Below are 20,665 nucleotides of genomic sequence, written 5' to 3'. Positions count from 1 at the left end.
TATACTGTAAAGCACTTTGAGTTGCATGTATGTATGAAAGGTGCTATACAAATAAAGATTATTATTATTATTATTATTATTATAATGCAATATCTACATAGATGTATGTAGACCCATTTCCAACAACCATCACTCCAGTGTTCTAATGGTACATTGTGTTTGCTAACTGTGTAAGAAGGCTATTGGATATTTAGAAAACCCTTGAAAACCCTTGTGCATGTAGGTTAGCACAGCTGAAAACAGTTTTGCTGATTAGAGAAGCTATAAAACTGACCTTCCTTTGAGCTAGTTGAGAATCTGTAGCATTACAATTGTTGGTTCGATTAAACTCACAAAATGGCCAGAAAAAAACAACTTTCAATTGTAACTTGACAGTCTATTCTTGTTCTGAGAAATGAAGTCTATTCCATGCGAGACATTGCCAAGAAACTGAAGATTTCCTACAATGGTGTGTACTACTCCCTTCAGAGGAGAGCACAGACAGGCTCTAACCAGAGTAGAAGGAGACGTGGAAGGCCCCGCTGCGCAACTGAGCAAGAAGACAAGTACATTAGAGTCTCCAGTTTGAGAAATCGATGCCTCACAGGTCCTCGACTGGCAGTAGGGCTGCACGATTAATCGTATTTTTATCGTTATCGCGATGTGAAGTTTCACGATAAACACATCGAAAGAGCCACGATAACTCCTTGAATAACAGCAAACTCAAATTGCGTTATCCTCGTCCAGCAATAGAGGGAGCTATTCGCGCTGCAGACTATGATCACGTGACGTAAGTAGGCAAGAGGCAGAGTGAGGCAGAGTTGCCAGGTTCGCGGTTTTCACGCCAAATTGGGCTTGTTTGAAAATCCAGCCGCGGGTAAAAATTCTGGGGCTGCGGGGTGCGGTTTTTTGGGCTACTTTTGAGTTGGGCTACTGCGGAAGTTACAAGTCAACACTAAGAATCGATCCCGATATAATACTTAATTTGTCTCCAGTTCACACTCGCAACACCCCCTCCCCCCGCCGACAACTTACACTCGCAGATTTTGTGCGGAAAACTTTTGTAGGACCTGGCAACCCTGGAGTGGGGTGAACACGCTCATCAGACACGTGATTTGGTTTAAGCCTGGTTTACACTTGATGCGGCGCGAGGGTCCGGGAGGCGAAAATAACGTAATCGCGGTGGCTTCGCCCGTGTGCAATTGCCTCGCGCGCTGTCGATTCACGAGGTCGTGCACCTCTCGAATTTTGTAAGTTCGCGCGCGCCGCGTCTCGGCGCAATGAGAACAGTCATGTTTGCAGGGTTCATACACCTATACAAGGTGGAATTCAAGCACTTGTACGTCACTTTCAAGGTCCATTTCAATAATTCCCAGCACGTTATTGAATTAAATATTTATACATATACTCTAAATGATTCGAAATAATTCGCTTTATCACATTATTTAATGTTATTATTTATTTAAAGTTCACGCGCGCCGCGTCTCGGCGCAATGAGAACAGTCATGTTTGCAGGGTTCATACACCTATACAAGGTGGAAATCAAGCACTTGTACGTCACTTTCAAGGTCCATTTCAATAATTCCCAGCACGTTATTGAATTAAATATTTATACATATACTCTAAATGATTCGAAATAATTCGCTTTTTTATCACATTATTTAATGGATATTTATTTTCAAAACGCCCAATCTTAACGTCTTCACGTTCTCTCATGTTTCGTCCTGGAATTACAAGAGGCTCGTATTTGTTAACGTAATACAAGAGAATTGTTCAGTCAGACAGATATTTGTTGTGAAACGAAGTAGTTACAATTTCAAGCCTTTTCAAATACTTTAGCCTAAATTCCAGCACTTTTCAAACCTGAAACACAAAGCAACATTAAAATTGGTCAGGTAAAAGTTCATTCCCCTGTATTTGAGGGGTGTTTTTTTTTATACTACTAGGCCTACATATCGTTTCGGACAACACTGCAAAGAATGTGACACGGCAAGATTAAACGCTTCCGCCGTTCTCGGAGGTTAACGAGGTGTGCGGAGTCGCTCACTCGTGAAAGTATAAACCTAGATTGAATCTATTGTTGAATAAACCTGCAAATTATTTGGAATTATTCTGGATTCATTACACAGTAAAAAACAAAACAAATTAACGTGCTGCTGTTCAGAGAGACACTACATTTCTGTATTTTAATCTTAATTTATCGTGGTTCACATCGATATCGGGATATCCAACAATGTTATCGCACATCGCAATTCTAGTCCATATCGTGCACCCCTAACTGGCAGCTTCATTAAACAGTACCTGCAAAACGCCAGTGTCAACGTCTACAGTGAAGAGGCGACTCCGGGATGCTGGCCTTCAGGGCAGAGTGGCAAAGAAAAAGCCATATCTGGCTAATAAAAGAAAAAGATTATTATGGGCAAAAGAACACAGACATTGGACAGAGGAAGATTGGAAAAAAGTGTTATGGACAGATGAATCAAAGTTTGAGGTGTTTGGATCACACAGACGAACATTTGTGAGATGCAGAACAACTGAAAAGATGCTGTAAGAGTGCCTGACACCATCTGTCAAACATGGTGAAGGTAATGTGATGGTCTGGGGTTGCTTTGGTGCTGGTAAAGTGGGAGATTTGAACAAGGTAAAAGGGATTTTGAATAAGGAAGGCTATCACTCCATTTTGCAACACCATGCCATACCCTGTGGACAGCGCTTGATTGAAGCCAATTTCATCCTGCAACAGGACAATGACCCAAAGCACACCTCCAAATTATGCACAAACTATTTAGAGAAGAAGCAGGCAGCTGGTGTTTTATCGGTAATGGAGTGGCCAGCGCAGTCACCAGATCTCAACCCCATTGAGCTGTTGTGGGAGCAGCTTGACCGTATGGTACGAAAAAAGTGCCCATCAACCCAATCAAACTTGTGGGAGCAGCTTCTGGAAGCATGGGGTGAAATTTCTCCAGATTACCTCAGCAAATTAACAGCTAGAATGCCAAAGGTCTGCAATGCTGTAATTGCTGCTAAGGGAACATTCTTTGACGAAAGCAAAGTTTAAAGTAGAAAATTATTTCAAATAATTAAAAAAAACATTATTTCTACCTTGTCAATGTCTGGACTATATTTCTATTCATTTTGCAACTCATTTGATAAATAAAAGTACGAGATTTCAGGGAAAACACAAAATTGTCTAGGTGACCCCAAACTTTTGAACGGTAGTGTATATGGATCAGAGGTAAATAAACTAGATTTTTTTTTCGGCGTGAGAAATCGGAAGTGTGGCGTGAGAACGTGTGAAGACGGTCAAATGCGTGTTTCTCACGCTCAATGCGTGAGAGTTGGCAACCCTATTTTTAGCAGTGGTATTGCTGTCCAGATTTTCTCACAAATATACACTGACTCGTACAAACACATCGCTCCTGAGCAGTAGGTGGCGCTGTTGGTACTTTACAAGATGTGACTGCTTCATCTTCATCATCGAATTCTATTATTAGCATATAAAGCACTACACGGACTTGCTCCTGAATACCTCCAGGAACCTATTTCCTACTATGAACCCCCACGTCAACTAAGATCACAGGGTGCTGGTCTGTTATTAGTTCCACAAATTAACAAGGTAACAGCATGGGGAAGAGCCTTTTCTTATAAGGCCCCCCAGCTTTGGAATAATCTTCCTAAATGTGTCCGGGACTCTGACACAGTCACAATCTTTAAATCTAGGTTGAAAACCCACTTATTTAGTCTAGCGTTTGATAATTAATATCCCCCTTAGATAAAGGTACAGATCCAGGGGTTCATAGACGAAGGGTTTTATGGTAGACTGGGGTGCTGGTGCTGTCATCCTGTCACTGCTCGTGGTCACTCAAGTTTGTTGACAGTGCAGTGGACGGATGCCATTGTCTCAGAATGCCCCCAAGCCTATGTTACCTTCTGGTTCTGCCTTTTTTAGCTAGGCTGTAATAATTTAACTTAGTGCCGGAGTTGCTGCCACACTCCAGAAATATTTATAATTTTACCTGTCCTGTACATGTCCTCATACAGAGCTAATTTTCCCTGTTTCATTTCTCCACATGGCTGCCCGCCTGCTTGAGGAATAATGAGATGAGGAGAGACAAGCGATCCATCCTGGGCCGGCCACCTCCTGCCTAACCGGATGCCTACACCATGATGGACATTATTACATCTTTTATATTCTGTCTAAATGGACATTATTGCATCTTTTACATTCTGTCTACATTCTGTCTGTATTGTTGTTGTTGTCATGGTGACCGGTGTCGGCCAGAGGAGGATGGGCTCCTTGCTTCCTCTCAAGGTTTCTTCCTCATGCAAAAAACTAGGGAGTTTTTCCTTGCCACTGTCGCCTTTGGCTTGCTCACTGGGGGCTAGGACTCGGCACTTGTAAAGCTGCTTTGTGACAACAACTGTTGTAAAAAGCGCTATATAAATAAAATTTGATTGATTGATTGACTGCGCGGGAAAGCACTCCAACTGAATGAGCGAAAGTGGATTCCGTCCATGATGAGCAACCAACAGGTGACTGTTTCTATAACCTTTTTTTCTTTGAAACACTGATCGTAAGCACAAAGCTGTAATTTAACCTTCTTTGTGTGTCCTAGTTCATTCCTGTTTTACCTTCTTTTCAAAAACAATGTACCATTACCATAGCCTAAAACTGACCGGAGCTAGCCATTAGCAGGTGAAGCAGAAGCTGTAGACTAGCCCAGCTGTCAGATGAAGTTACGTTTTCATAAACTTTATTTAATATGCCTTATACTGTGTATCGTTTCAACATTACCACGTTGTAAAGTAATTATTTGATGTCTTAAATCATTCAAGAGTAGGCAAAGTTAAGAATTAGGTAGTGGTGTGTTTTCTGGCTGCACAAAATTCGTACAGTCATTGATCAATGTGGACAATGCGCTCATGGAGGAGTGCTGATAAACTACTTTGTTACTGTAGTCTACACCTTTTAACCTTATGCTGCAGATTCGCACGCCCGGTGGCCATTTTAAACATTTTTTACATAGTTCACTTTAAAACTAGATATCTCAAGTTGTACATAAAGGAAAATTATCATTCATGGCTCAAACTGAAGTAGACAGTTGGGGGAACATATTGATTCACTTCAATATCATATTCACATAATTTGCTTTATTTTAGAGCCTCTATTACAGATGCTAATATGCCAGGAATGTCAAAAATGCTGACTTGAACTTGAACATGACTGGAATGTATATTCATATAGTTATTCCAATCTGTTATCAGAAATTACAATACAATTTGCTAGGGTCTTTTCTAAAAACACAGAAAAAATGGAGCAAATCCATGCAAGCATTGCAAAGTTATTCCACTTTGTCCAAGGTATGTCAAGTTCAACATTCCAATGTGCAAATATGCTAAGTAAGAGACACACCCTGTACACACTCATAGCCAACCAAGCTAACATGCTAACAAATTCCAAACCGAGGAGCTACAACAAACAACAACGAAGCACATATTACAGAAAGACCAGAACATTACAACGAAGAAATGTCATGTCCAATTATGAACGTTATGATATTTATGTCCAATATAGTCCGACAGGCTAAGGTAAGCTTAAGCTAAGCGTTAGCATCCGACACGATACAGAGTACTCCAGCACTCAAAAGCTCCAATACTGTTTATAATCTCATGTTTAGTATTAGATTATATATTTTGTACAAAATTGCTTATGAAAAATTATCCATTTTTACTCACGAGTACGTAGCCGGTGTTCATTCCCACTTCCGGGTTGGCGAAAATTCTGAAAATTGCTCATATATTCCATATAAAGTAATCCTTTTATTTTCTGTGATGTTCAAAAGTATCCACAATCAGAATAAAAATGAACAAAATTATCCACGGCTGCTTCAGTTTCGCCGAACAGTGTGTTCTGGTGGAGCTTAGCTTAGGTTAGCAAAGGTTAGCTTATGTTGCTATGCTAGCGGACCCACATTGGAAATGAACTGGGATTTTGCGAAGAGTCGTTTAAAATAAATCATCCACCAATCATGGCAAACAAGGGCTGGTTAGCTTCAGAAGGAAGTTATCTATTGGTTAGAACAGCTTTCGATCACTTCTAAGGCACCAGATCGTCTCAGTAGGCTGATTGGTGAGACCCCCCCCCCCTTTCGCCCACGCCGGTGAGAGGTTGTAAAAGCTGTCACTCAAAGTCACTACCCCCCCTCAGACCAATAAAAACCACTCAAATCAAAGCAGAACCGCTGCAGCTTTGTAATAAGAGGACAAATCAGCTTTCAAAACGCTTCGGTGACGCTTAGGGGGCAGATTTGTTGGAGCGTCTCATCCAGGAAGTGGATTACGCACAATTTTGCTGTGAGGTGAGCAAGCTTTTCAAGGTATTTATCCACAACGGATCTACGATGTTAAGGTCTTAAATTAAAGCCTTACTAGTAACCGATTTTTAGGTGACAAAACATTAAGACATCTCACATCATAAATATGTTTTTTAAACGGATATGTCGGAAGACCCCCCTGCGAGGTGCACTTTTGTCGCCAACTTCAAAGCCGGATATCTCGCGATCGGCTGCACGGAGACGTCTAAAACTCGGTAGGCATGTAGATGGGATAGGAAGTTTTGAATTTATCGCTTTTGTTCGGTGATTCATGAATGTTTAATATGTTTTATAAGGCCATAAAGGAGCTGGGTCCGCCGGCGGGCCCACTAGGGGGCGCTTCTTAAGAGACCTCTATAGTTCACTGTTAAATAAGATGGCCGATGGATTTTATTTTTACTTAAATAGTTATATTCATTGCAATATATTGCTTTTTTAATATAATTGATATCTTATGGACTTATAGCTTTCTCTATTAGCTCATATAATCCAAGTATCCGTTTTTACAGCTATCACATGAATTGTTCTTTTCTCCTAGGAATTGATTTTACAAACAATGTTGGGCAGGCTGCAAACACGCATTGTGCATGTTCTCAGTCAAAAGCCACTTGACCTGGATTATTTGGAGTTTATATGCTCTCAAGAAATTGTTCTCTTTAGTGATCAGATTACTGCTCCAAAGTCTATTGTTGATGCACTCACAGACTTGCACAAGATAGTTACTGAAGAAAAGCAAAGTTGGCTCCCTCATGTATTTGTGCAAGTCAGCTATGGAGTGACTAGCCGCCCAAAATGTGATGTCCCTCTAGATTACCTACAACACCTTCTGAATCAAGGTCTGCCTGTGACTTGCATTGCCAATCTAATGGGTGTGTCAAAGCGGACTGTGTACAGAAGAATGGCAGAATCAAACATCTCCGTCAGAGCACTCTACAGCAATTGTTCAGACACTGAGCTTGATCATTTGGTTGCCAAAATTAAAGAAAACATGCCACATGCAGGGTACCGCCTTGTTAAAGGGTGCTTACAAGCCAGAGGCCATCGAGTGCAGTGGTAGAGGGTGAGGGCTTCAATGCACCGTGTCAACACCGTCGGCATTCTCTGTCGGTTGAACCAGGTGTGTTGTGCGGAGAACATACTCAGTACCTTGTCCAAAGTCCCCAATACACATAGATACAAATCATAAGCTCATTCGGTAAGTGCAGCCTAATTTATTTTAATGTTTTACATGAAATTGTGACTGTAATGGTACCTGTTTCGTCTGCCTAGGTACACCATCGTCATCTTTGGTGCTATTGATGGCTTTTCAAGGAAGGTACTGTCTTAAAATATTACCTAATGTAAAAATATTTTCCAAAATGCCTTAATACCTTCTCATATCTAAATTTTTAAATCTTTTGTTGAACTTTAAGTTTTATCTTGCTGATATTGGCTCTAAATGATATTTTATATTGATATTTGTTCTAAATGTTAATTATAGATGTGCAAGTTTCTTAGATAAAACTGCTAGAATTCTTAATGATCAGCAAACAAACTATTAGGCTAAACTGGCAAGCTGATAGAAATTGTTAGCTTGAGCAAATGGGTTTCACAGAAAAATACACGTTTACTTTTTCTGTAGATCATGTACTTGAGTGCAGCAGACAACAATTTCTCCTCAACAGCCCTGGGACTTTTCCAACAATCGGTGGACAAATTTGGATTTCCTCTAAGGTCAGCTACCTCAAAGTTACCACAAAAGATCACTTAACTAGGATACTGGAAATATTTTCCACAAACCATGAAATCTTTAGAATAGACAATCAAAAGGGCCTATGATTGTACTCTTAAACCTTTGTTTTATTAAAACATCTCAAAATAATCTTTAGGGTGCAAGGTGACCATGGAGTTGAAAATGTTGCCATTGCATGCTTGATGTTCTCTGTCCGGGGGACAGGAAGGTCCAGCTTCATTGCTGGGAAGAGCATGCACAATCAGAGGCAGACACACACACACACACCAACCAAACCTCACACTAACCTGCTGCTTAATCCCCCTTTGCAGAATAGAGAGGCTGTGGAGAGACGTGTGGTGTGCCGTCACAAGCACATACTACAACGTGTTACACTCACTTGAAGACCATGGTTTCCTTCACCTAACATCATCTAACAGCTTGCACATTTACAGCTGTCACTATGTGTTCTTAACTTTGTCAAATGTCAGATCACTCAGTAACAAACTGGATGAGATCTCAGCGCGACTCAGATCTGAGGAGGATTTCCGAAGGAGTAACTTGATTTGTTTAACAGAGACTTGGTTTCACAAGGACAGCGCCGACATCGACCTGGCGGGATTCACAGCCATAAGGGCAGACCGCGACAGGTCTTTATCTAAAAAATCTATCGGCGGTGGTCTCTGTATTCTGTTTAACAATACTTGGGCAACTCAGTTTAAAGTACATGAGAAAATATGCACTAGAGACTATGAGCTACTGTCTGTGTCTTTCCGGCCATTTTATCTCCCACGGGAGTTTGGCCAAATTACAATTATTCTTGTTTATGTCCCAGGTCCGAATAACAAGGAAGCTGCTGAATCTATTGCTGACAGCCTTAATGCTGCGCTCTCCCGATCGGTTGATCAACCAGTCTTTGTATTGGGAGATTTTAATACATGCGAGCTGTCATCATATCTTCCTAATTTACAGCAGTATGTCACCACGCCTACACGCTCTACGCGTATTTTGGACCAATGTTTTGGTAATATTCCGGATGCATACAAGTCAGTAAGTCGGCATCCTCTGGGAAGGTCGGACCATAATGTAATTCATCATCTCCCAACTTATAGACAGAAAGTCAAGCGTGAAAAACCTCATTTGAAAACTGTTCAACTATGGTCCAACAATCGAGTGGAGGAACTCCAAGACTGCTTTGACTGTACAGACTGGTGCATGTTCTTTGACACAAGTAGTGATCCACATGAACTGACAGATTCGATTACCTGTTATATTAAATTCTGTGAGGATGTGGTTTTCACATCTAAGACTGTTAAGGTGTACAGTAATAACAAACCATGGCTGTCAAAGGACCTTAAAATGTGTCTAAATGAGAAGAGGGTTGCATTTTTGAAGGGGGATATGGAATTGGTGAGGCAAAAAGGAAAGGAGTTCAGACGTAGAGTGGTTTTAGCAAAAATAGAGTTCAAAAATAAAGTTGAGCAAAGATTTTGCTCTGGCAATTTAAAGCAGGCATGGGATGGGCTAAATATAATGATGGGGAAGGAAAGGAAAAGGCAGAGTGTGAATATGGAGGATGGTGGTGTTTTTGTAAATAATTTAAACAGATTTTATGGTAGGTTTGATGTGAGGGATTCAAGTATAGGCTGCAATAATGTTTGTAACCAGATTGGTGGTTTTGAACCCATTCAGCTCTCTGAGAGAGAAATATTTGCGTGCCTCTCTAAAATTAGACCCAACACTGCCCCTGGCCCTGATGGCCTTAGAGGAAGAGTCCTTAAAACATGTTCTCACCAGCTTACAGGGGTGTTGACACAGCTGTTTCAGACTTTGCTGAACAGCTATACGTTCCCTGACATATGGAAGAAGTCCACAATAATACCTGTTCCTAAAGTCTCTAGACCAACGTCATTTAAAGATTTCAGACCTGTGGCACTTACCTCTCTTCTAGCAAAGTGCATGGAGAGAGTTGTTAGTTCCCATCTCAATTCCTCCGTCAGGGATCTACTTGATCCCTTACAATTCGCTTATAAAACACATACAGGGACAGAAGATGCTACTATCACTATAGTGGACTATTTAGCTGGCCACTTACAGTATGCAAAATCATATGCACGTGTACTTTTTATTGATTTTAGTTCTGCATTTAATACTTTGCAAATTGATAGTCTTTTAGAACGACTTGTTAAGATGAATGTTAATGGTGGACTTATTTATTGGATCAGGAGCTTCTTAACTGATCGCCCTCAGAGAGTTTTGAGGAATGGGGTTTATTCAGATGAAATTGTCCTGAATACGGGGGTACCTCAGGGTTGCGTGCTGTCTCCGCTTTTGTTTTCTATTTATACAAATGAAATGTCTGTTTGTAGTGGTAATATTAAGTTGTTCAAATATGCTGATGACATGGCTCTGGTTGGTCTACTTCGGGAAGGTAATTGTTTAGATGAGGAGGCTTACCTTAGACAGGTCTCTGTATTGGAGGACTGGTGTCAGGCTAGCTACCTGGAAATGAATGTGGCTAAAACAAAAGAACTTATATTACAATCAAAACAAATAGGTATAAGTAACATTCTCCCTGTCCTGCTCAACAACCAGCCTGTTGAGCAGGTTAATCATTTTAAGTACTTGGGCACAATAATTGATCAGTCTCTTACTTTCAATGAGAACTCTGAGCGCATTTTTAAGAGAGCTAATCAACGTTTGTTTTTACTCAGGAAGCTGCGGAGTTTCGGTGTTAGTCAACATGTACTTGAAATGGTTTACAGGAGCCTGGGGGAAAGTCTATTATCATTTAACATAGCTGCCTGGTTCGGTAACCTGAGTGTAAAGAATAAAAACAAGCTCTCAAAAATTATAAAAATTGCTGGGAAGGTTATTGGTAAGGTGCAGACTCCCCTGTGTCATATATTTGACAGGGCTGTGCTTAGAAAGGCCAAAGGTATAAGTAGAGATAGCTCACACCCACTGCACTCAGAGTTTCAGTTACTTCCATCTGGCCGTCGATTTAGGGTGCCAAAGGCAAGCCGGAACATATATAAAAACTCTTTTGTACCTCATGCTGTGCTGGCATTGAATGCCAACTGATTGTGTCTGGGTAGATTGTTCTTGATGTATTGTGATTGTATTTTTATTTACTGTGATTTTACTTTTATTGATATATGGTTATTGTTTCCTTAGTTGGTTGTACTATCTGATTATCGCGGTTGGTAGGATCCTAGTAACTGTTGCACTGCATTGTAGGTACCCCCCCCCCCTTTTTTTTGGTACGTTGTTATTTGCACATTTCTTGAGAAGCCAAAGGCAAATTTCCACTTCGGTGGACAATAAAGTAAAAGTAAGTAAGTAAGTAACCAGACTACAAGCTAGTCTCAGTACCTTCTGCAATGGTTGGGATAATCACCCAATCAGAACAGAGGGGAACCTGTCACCACATCAAATCTGGGAGATGGGAAACATTCAGCATTCAGTAGAAGAACCTGAAAATGTGGAGGTACCAGAAATTTAATGTATTATAATCATATACTTGTCCAAATAATTGCATATTCTAGATCGGTCAATCTTATCTATTAATCTGAAATTGAGCATACGTTTCATGATGTAAAGTTCATATTGTGGGATAGTTGAAACAGATGACTACACCCCATTCTGGCAGCATTTTGTTCAACAGCCGTTTTGTAACTTTCACTTCAGGAATTATGCCTTGCACATCTGGATTGGGATGAATGCGGCTTGCCTGAAGACCCACACCATGGAGTCACCGTTCCAACAGTAGATCATCAATTGAACCCTGAAGATCTGGCAGCACTAAGGGCAGCCATTAACCCCTTAGCACCCTCTCAATCCTATGGTGCAGACATTTATCTGGCTACCATCCAGTATGTACAGAACATATTAGGTCAAAACTAATATGAGCAAGGGCAGTAAAGTTTTCAAATTAAACAGTTGCTCTTTATTTTTCATCAAGGATAGTAAACATTTCTAGAATTTTTTTTGGCTTGGCATCCAAGTTGTTTAAAGCACATTTTGACCAATAAAACCAGGTTAAGAACATTCAATTAAATTGTTTTATCCACCTAGTCACACGAGTCCAAATCCTGTGTCAGCTGTGTTAATGCAAGCTTGCAGATCTTCCTTAAATACAGAAAAGTCCTTGTAATGGGCTGGAAGACGTAGAGTCTCAAAGCACGTTGATGACTTTGGCAAGTGACAAGTCGACCACTTCCAGTGCGAGGGTTCTGGCAGGTGCTTCCCAACCCACCCAGAATTTTACGAGGGTCTTCAGTTCATCACTGGATGCTACACATATTAAACATTGCAAATTACTATACACCAATCAAATTATCTCTCATTTTCCCCCTCCCAAAAAAACCACCTACTAAAGACACAAATTAATTGTGCCGAATCATGTGTTTGAGCAGGTCTCTTATATTGGACACCAGAACCAGAGGTGTGAGAGGTGAAGTGTAATTCCGAACCATTTTCAATGAACTGGCGGAGATACCCTGCAACACGGCTCCTATCTTCAACAGAGCAGTCGTCGTCGTCGTCATCATCATCAAGAGCATGTGTTATTGTAGGCCAGCTGATGCAGTTTAGAATGGTCTGTAAAAAACAGGAAATTCATCCAAAATAAGTAGGTTTTGGTTGAGTTAGATCTTATAGATGTGTTCAGTACTTTAATACCTCAGGGGTCAGCACAGCACTTGACTCCCGTGGGAAAATTATTGGGAGTACATCTGGACGCTAACACATAAGTGACCACAATAGCGTCTCTTCAGTCCTTTTCTAATCTGCTTAATTTGCTTCATGGCTCGTCCGATTACCCAGTGAGAAAACATTTTATTCACTGCTACTTGTTTAACAGACTACAGATATCACAACCTTCAGTAAGTACCGCATGTTGTAGTAGCTTCTCAAAGAGCCATCTTCGATTGCCTTTCATTACTGCAGGAAGGTCCCATGAAATGCACAGAGCGTCAACACTGTTTTTTCACTTGCCAACAGTTCGGAGTTCCCTTCCAGCTTTAAGGCACATAAAGTAATTTCAATAATGTTACAACGTACAAACTTATTAAAAAATACAAAATTTTTGTAAGTACTTTAGATTCAAAACAAGCACACACCAGCTTAATTTGCACGCGAAGATCAAGGTCGGGACAGATTTCAATAACAGCTGTTTCCACTTTGCCTCCAGAAAGAATGTGAGTAACAGCTGGACTAAGCCCTGACAATGCAGGACCTCCATGCAAAAAGCAGTGGTCAATCATTCTGCCAGCCATGGTGCATGAGTGTGGAGAACAGCATCTCTGTACAGGTGTGCTGCCCTGGCAACCTCTACTATAGTCTTCCATTCTATAAAAGAAATGCAGTAAAATAATCTTGATTTATACTTCTGAGAGCACTTCAAGTATTGTTTATGTTTCTGTTTTCAACCTAATGTGATTATTCAATTTTGTGCTATTCACATTTATTAGTGAAAAACAGATTTTTAAAAATCCTAAATATACAGTACTAACCCTCTGCTTTTTCAGCATTATACAAAAACACTGCAGAAGAATTATCAGGCACATTCTGCACAGATACAATATGGGAAGTTACACCAGATGGTCATAGCCCCTGTTTCAGTATCCAATATGCTATACAGCTCTTCTTTGTCAGTCATATCCAGTGACTGAGTTAATGGGCTGAAATACATATGTAAAAACACAATCACACACAAAACACAGGCAAAATCTTTTGATCCCTCAGACGTATAATGATTACCTTGTGACAGCGTAACATGTGAAGGGCTGGGACATATAGACTGTAGCCAAATAGTCAGTTCTTGTAAATATGTCAAATCAAATGAAATTTACATTTACGGCATTTAGCAGACGCTCTTATCCAGAGCGACTTACAAAGTGCTTTGCTTCTGATCACAGAATACATCCTAGGAAATAGTACAGATAGGCCAGAATTCAAGACACCATTGAGTCAGACTACTACTAAACTACAGGAATCAGTATCATTACCTAGTGTTGTGCAAGTTAGGCATTTGCCAAGAAGCACAAATAACCATAGACAGACATACAATTTAAGAACAACGGCAAGTGGTATCAGCTGAGTTAGTGCTCTGGTAAGAACTCAACAAACAGGTGAGTCTTCAGTCTACGCTTGAATATAGCAATAGACTCTGCAGTCCTAGCAGCTAATGGAAGATCGTTCCACCATCTTGGAGCCAGGACGGAGAATAGTCTGGAGCTTTGTCTTCCATGAGACTTTAAGCATGGAGTTTCAAGTCGAGCAAAGCTTGAGGTTCTAAGTGTTTGCTGTACAGATCGGCTTTTGACCATGGATGCGTGCCGCTACTGGAAGCCAGTGAAGAAAGCGTAGTAGAGGAGTCACATGTGAGAACTTGGGTAGATTGAAGACCAGTCGTGCTGCAGCATTCTGAATTAGTTGTAGAGGTCTGATGACCCGTAGAGGAAGACCTGCAAGTAGGGAATTGCAGTAGTCCAGCTTAGAGATTACTAGAGACTGCACAAGTACTTGAGTAGCTTCCTGTGAAAGGAAGGGTCGTATTCTCCGTATGTTGCAGAGGAGAAATCTGCAGGATCTGGTCAGTTTTGAAACGTGTTGAGAAGGACAACTCATTGTCCAACGTTACACCCAGGCTTCGAGCAGTTTTGATGGTGTTAACAAGATGTTCTCAAAGGAAACTGTGAGGTCGTTGTGTGGGGTTGGGGTTCCTGGAATGTACAGAAGCTCAGTTTTGCTAGGGTTGAGCTTCAAGTGGTGAGCAGTCATCCATGAAGTAACATCTGCCAAGCATGCAGAGAAACGCCTAGAGACCTGGGTGTCAGAATGAGGGAAGGAAAGAATTAGCTGAGTGTCATCAGCATAGCAATGATAATAAAATCAAATCAAGGTTTATTTGTCACATACATGGTCATACACAGTACGACAGGCAGTGAAATGCTTTGGGGACTACTCCACCTTAAATTAAACTATGATAAATGGACAAAATATAGAATATAGAAATATTTAGAAAACCAAAATAATAATAATAATAATAATAATAATAATAATAATACAGTTAAAAAGAGCCATTTAAGTGAAATGATTTAAGTGACAAGGTTTAAAGTGGCTAGTTTAAGGTGACGAGGTGTGTGAAGTGACTGATTGTACAGAAGTGGTGCAGCATACTTATAATGTCTCATAGATGTTATTCAGCTCTAATCTATTCACAAACATAAATATGTACATAAGGGCATAAGGACAGTATACAAGCATATACCTCTATACACATTACATATATATGTGTATATGTGTATATATATATATATATATAATAGTTTGTGCATTTTATGCAATTGCATTAAAAACCATGCTCGTTGAGGATTCGAATAGCTTGTCCCTCTGAACTGGTTGTTCCTGTTTCAGCCTCTGTTTATATTTAGGCAGGAGGAAGATGGCGGCATGATCAGACTTGACTTTCCCATCGGTGGATGTGATTGCGCCTTATAACTGTCCTTAAATAAAGTGTAACAGTGGTCCAGTGTCCGTTTTCCTCTGGTGGGACAGGTAATATGCTGATAAAAGTTCGGTACTGCGCGCTTGAGGTTAGCATTATTGAAATCCCCAACCACAATAAGCGCAGCGTCCCGGTGATTACTCTGGAATTGTGTGAGTGTATCGTGGAGTTCAGACAGTGCAGTGTCCATGTTCGCCCGAGGTGGAATGTAAACGGTGCTCACAATAACCGAAGTAAATTGGCGAGGGAGGTAGAAAGGACGAAACTTGAGTGCCAGAAGTTCCAGGTTATGTGTGCAGGAGCAAATATGTTGAATGTGGGTGAAGTGGGTATCCATGACGAGTCACTGACAAAGGCCAGATGGATTTTTCAGACAAAGGGTAACTGAGATTTCTTAATATTATTAACCATTAGAATATATGATATGGAGAATAAAGTGGTTTGAGTGATTTGATTTAGGAGTGATAACATTAAGCAGCTGGTTCTTAGGCCGTAAGGTGAACCCCGTTTTCGTTCTGATCCGCTCCGCGCTCTCCGAACTACATGCCCGTTAGCTAATAAAAATGATCAGGTTATATTGCACTTACCAAAAAAGTTTCGCGTTACAGAATCCTGTACTTTGTTTAAACCGAGACGTTTTCTGAAGAACTATTTTCCTAACGCTGAATGACAAATTTGACGTCACATGACACCGCGTGACCGCGCTAAACCAATCACGTAGCCGATTTATGACAACAAACTGGAAAAATGACAACCTGCCTAGTGCTGTTAAATATAACCTACAGAAAGGAATCTCCCAAAATATAATTTTATAGTGGGCATAAAATAATTATCAACAATATCGTTGATTAATATTATTTTATGCCCACTTTATATACAATAACGCACTATTTAGTATTTATTTGGCCCTCAGAATTACATGAATAAGCATTCTCAAAATGTATTTCTGAATTAAGCCAAATTAATACTAAATAGTGCTTTATTTACAGCACAAATCACAATTATATAGCCACACATCAAAGCTGTTTCTGACAGCTGACTGGTTTATACTTGACGCGGCGCGAGGGCCCGCGCAGCGAAAATGACGTAATCGCAGTGGCACCGCCCGTGCGTGAGGGCCTCACGCGCTGTCGATTCGTGAGGTCGTGCACCTCTCGAATTTTGTAACTTCACACGTGCCGCGCCTCAGCGCAATGAACAAAGTCATGTTTGCAGGGTTCATATACCTTTATAAGGTGGAATTAAAGCACTTGTACGTCATTTTAAAGGTCCATTTCTATATTTCCCAGAACGTTAAACTTAATTAAGTTAAATATTTATACATATACTCGAAATGATTCGAAATAATTCGCTTTTTATCACATTATTTAATGGTTGTTCATTTTCAAAATGCCCAGTCTTAATGTCTTCACGTTCTCTCATGTTTCGTCCTGGAATTACAAGAGGCTCGTATTTGTTAATGTAACACAAGAGAACTGTTCAGTTAGACAGCTATTTGGTGTGAAACGAAGCAGTTACAATTTCAAGCACTTTTAAGTACTTTAGCCTAAATTCCAGCACTTTTCAAACCTGGAACACAATGCAACATTAACATTCGTCAGATAAATGTTTTTCCTTTCTTTCCTGCACTACAGATTCCTGTTTACTTTACCTATCCACCACTGTATTTCCTGCTGTTGGGCGGGTACGAGCCAGCTACGGTCGGTGCTGGATCGAACCATTTTTCAGTGGGAGGCGGGGGTGTATGCTCTTAATGGAAATATGCAGATAGGTAAAAAACATATATTTTAGCCATTGAGCTTATTTTGAGGACATTAATTTATATTAATGAAAGATTTTATTTAAAATTATAGACTTTAAATAAAAAATAAATAGCTGGGCTCTTTGATGGGCCCCCCTGGCCCTGGGGCCCGGGACAACAGACCCGGTTGTCCCCCCCTGTCGACGGGGCTGGAGGGCATACACATCAACTGGCATTTACATCAACCGGCATAAACGTATATACATAACCATAATAAAAGGAATGACAATGATACAAATAGAATAGCTGTAAAATATATCTCTCTCTCTCCCTCTCTCTCTCTCACACACACACACACACACACATGTTCTATTCCTCACTGTCAGTGTCAGGGCAGCTATCATCATCTTTATCCTCTGTTTCCTTTGTGTTCACACAGCTGGAACACCTGCACAAGTCTGTACAACAGAGTCCTGCAGAGAAACAGGAGAATCTGTTTGTCTCACAGGCACTCCCTCTGCAGCCACACACACACACACACACACACACACACACACACACACACACACACACACACACACACACTGTATGACATGTAGAACAGAATCAGGGGCTGGATTTCTTGTCATCATGTCACTTGAAGGTTTCCATCTTCAGTCTCTGTCCTTGATGTGAATGAGGATGCTCTGGTCATCCTTCACTTCACACACACACACACACACACACACACACACACACACACACACTGTCCTTGATGTGAATGAGGATGCTCTACACACACACACACACACACACACACACACACACACACACACACACACACACTCTGTCCTTGATGTGAATGAGGACGCTCTGGTCATCCTTCACTTCAGCAGCTTCCTGCAACTTGTCTTGTACAAAAGAAGAGAACAAAGGATGAATAAATAGGCAGGCAAAAAAGGATTTCTTGTGCACACAGATGTACAGCACAGCCAGGACACACCTCTAGAGACAAGTCTGGTTGCTGGGGCCGCCCAGCAACACACAGGGACAGTCCCAAGTGTTCAAGTGTGAGAGAGGGGCAGTGGGGGGGGGTGGGGGAATGGACCGGGGGAGGGGCTTGCTGCTGTAAAGCAGTGTGTTGACCAGACAGGGCATCAGGCTGAGGAGCCACAATTCTAAACAGGTATTCAGTGGCATATTAACTAGGGGTGGGAATCGTTTACTATCTCACGATTCGATTCCGATTTTGGGGGCCACAATTCAATTCAAAAATCAATTTTCGATTCAAAACGATTTTCAATTCAAAAAACGATTTGATTTATAAAAATGTCTGCTTCAGTCTATAAAATCTGCATGATCTACTACAGTCTGCTTTGCAAGACAGAACGACAAATACAGAAAATTAAGTGTCTTTCACATTTAATTAACAAAAATTAAGTGCTTTGGTAAAATAAAATGGTTTTTGTTGTTACCAAAATTCTTGAGCTTCATTTTGCGAGCTGTCAGGGTTGGCTCGGATGCAGTTCCCCCAGCCGTCGCTAGGGGCACCAGAGTCAGTCCCAGACTAAACCGACGTGACCATACGTTCTCAGCCAGTCTCTGCTTTCTCTGTGATTGCTTATCGTTTAATGGTGTCTCGCCACCTCTCTCTGTTATGCTTTCTCTTTACTTATTCGAGTATCTCATGCATCGCTTCCTGACTCATCTCAAGTTTTCCCAATCCTGTATTTCTTCCTATCCGTTTTGCCTTTATTTTTGGGAAGGGTTTTATTTTGCTGCAGCGTTTTTTGCCAGTTACTGCTGGTGTCCTTGGTTTCGTTTTCGCATTGCATTTATCTGTGCTGTTTTTTAGTTACTGTTGTTATTTTGTTTCTTCCTCCCGTCTCACTACGGTTGAGTGTTATTTTTCATGCGTTGTATTTTCCGCATTGGTTTTTTGTTTCTATTTACTCCGTGCCCTCACGGTTTTGGTTTCTATTCTCTTGCGCATCGAGTCTTCAGTGTTGTTTTGTTTGTTCGTTCTGGGTTGCTGTGCACGTTTCCCTCTCGCTAATACATTTGACGAGTGTCAAACGTCTTGATCTTGTGAGCCGGCACTTGGGTCCATCCTTCTCTATATTATTTCACTTGGGTCCACCCTTCTCTATATTATTTCTCACCCTTCTCTATATTAACGCTCCCGTGCTCACCGCGTTACACACGCCTTGCATACGAGCTACATTGTGTCCAGTTCGGTCTTCCCCGGCATTCGGTAAAAACCAAAATGAACCCATATTTTTTGCCTTAAATGAAGACCGGACAGGTTGAATATCTCTTTCCTCCATGTGTTTTGAACCTTTTCCGCGCATGAGTGTGTCCCAGAACATGCTGCGTAAAGTCTCGCGTAATTTTGTAATTACGTAACGCGAGACTTCACCACGACTTAGAATCGATTTTGGGACATTTAAAATCGATTCTGAATCATAGTAAATGAGAATCGATTTTTGATATATGAATTGATTTTTTGGCACACCTCTAATATTAACATCAGGCATGCTATGACATTTATACAAACATACCCAGTATCCCATTAAAGTCAAAGTGTGTTTCATTCTATATCAAAGATCTAAAACACTGGGGGGGGGGCATATTATAGGCATAGTTATGTATTGGAAAGTAATTTCACACCCACACACATGCACAACACATTATGGTAATTCAGACATACATTGATATTAGAATTAGACAAATACAAGGATTGTGTAGCAGTGTAGGCTACATAGTCATTCAACTTCTCCCAACATCTGTGTGTGTGTGTGTGTGTGTGTGTGTGTGTGTGTGTGTGTGTGTGTGTGCTGGGGGATGGGATGCATTTGCATAGACTACCTACTGTGTGGTGGGGGTGAGGGCAGGGGCGCAGATGGAAATTCTGAAGTGAGGGGGACCAAGCTGTACAATATATGTTTATGCTTGTAGATCAGGGGTAATCAACTATATTTTTCCGCGCGCCAAGTTTGGCAGATAGCCCCGACTTGGCGAACGTAATTTAATGTGTTGAGCGGGGGGGGGGGGGGGGGGGGGGGGGGTGTCGGCGAATGTAACTTGTTGAGCGGGGGGGTGGCTGCAAACGTAATTTGTTGGGGGGGGGGGGGGGAGGGGTTGGCGAACGTAATTTGTTAGGATCCGGACCGTGGTCCGCCTGTTGCTGACCTCAATATAAATCTGGGGGGGACATGTCCCCCCCTCCCCAGTGCCATCTGCGCCCCTGGGTGAGGGTGATACCCAGTCTTACCTGCAGTTAAAGTCTGTGTTTTTGTCAAAGCTTCTTTTTGGCGTCTGCCACCCGCGACGACAAATTTGCAGCCTTTCTTGCAAATTATGCAGAT

General features: G+C 41.1%; 1 long non-coding RNA gene across 1 annotated transcript; it reads left to right on the top strand.

Annotated features, from left to right (window-relative positions):
* The first annotated feature begins 6,966 nt into the window (after positions 1-6,966).
* Positions 6,967-12,016, top strand: LOC143486069 (uncharacterized). Its single transcript, XR_013123124.1, has 4 exons — positions 6,967-7,668; positions 7,975-8,066; positions 11,419-11,554; positions 11,755-12,016. It is a non-coding gene; the product is annotated as an uncharacterized LOC143486069 (long non-coding RNA).
* The last annotated feature ends 8,649 nt before the right edge of the window (positions 12,017-20,665 follow it).

Source organism: Brachyhypopomus gauderio, unplaced genomic scaffold (assembly GCF_052324685.1).
Source record: "Brachyhypopomus gauderio isolate BG-103 unplaced genomic scaffold, BGAUD_0.2 sc44, whole genome shotgun sequence".
Lineage (NCBI taxonomy): Eukaryota > Metazoa > Chordata > Actinopteri > Gymnotiformes > Hypopomidae > Brachyhypopomus > Brachyhypopomus gauderio.
The sequence above is the reverse complement of the archived record's forward strand: the minus strand, read 5'-3'. Positions and strand labels throughout refer to the sequence as shown.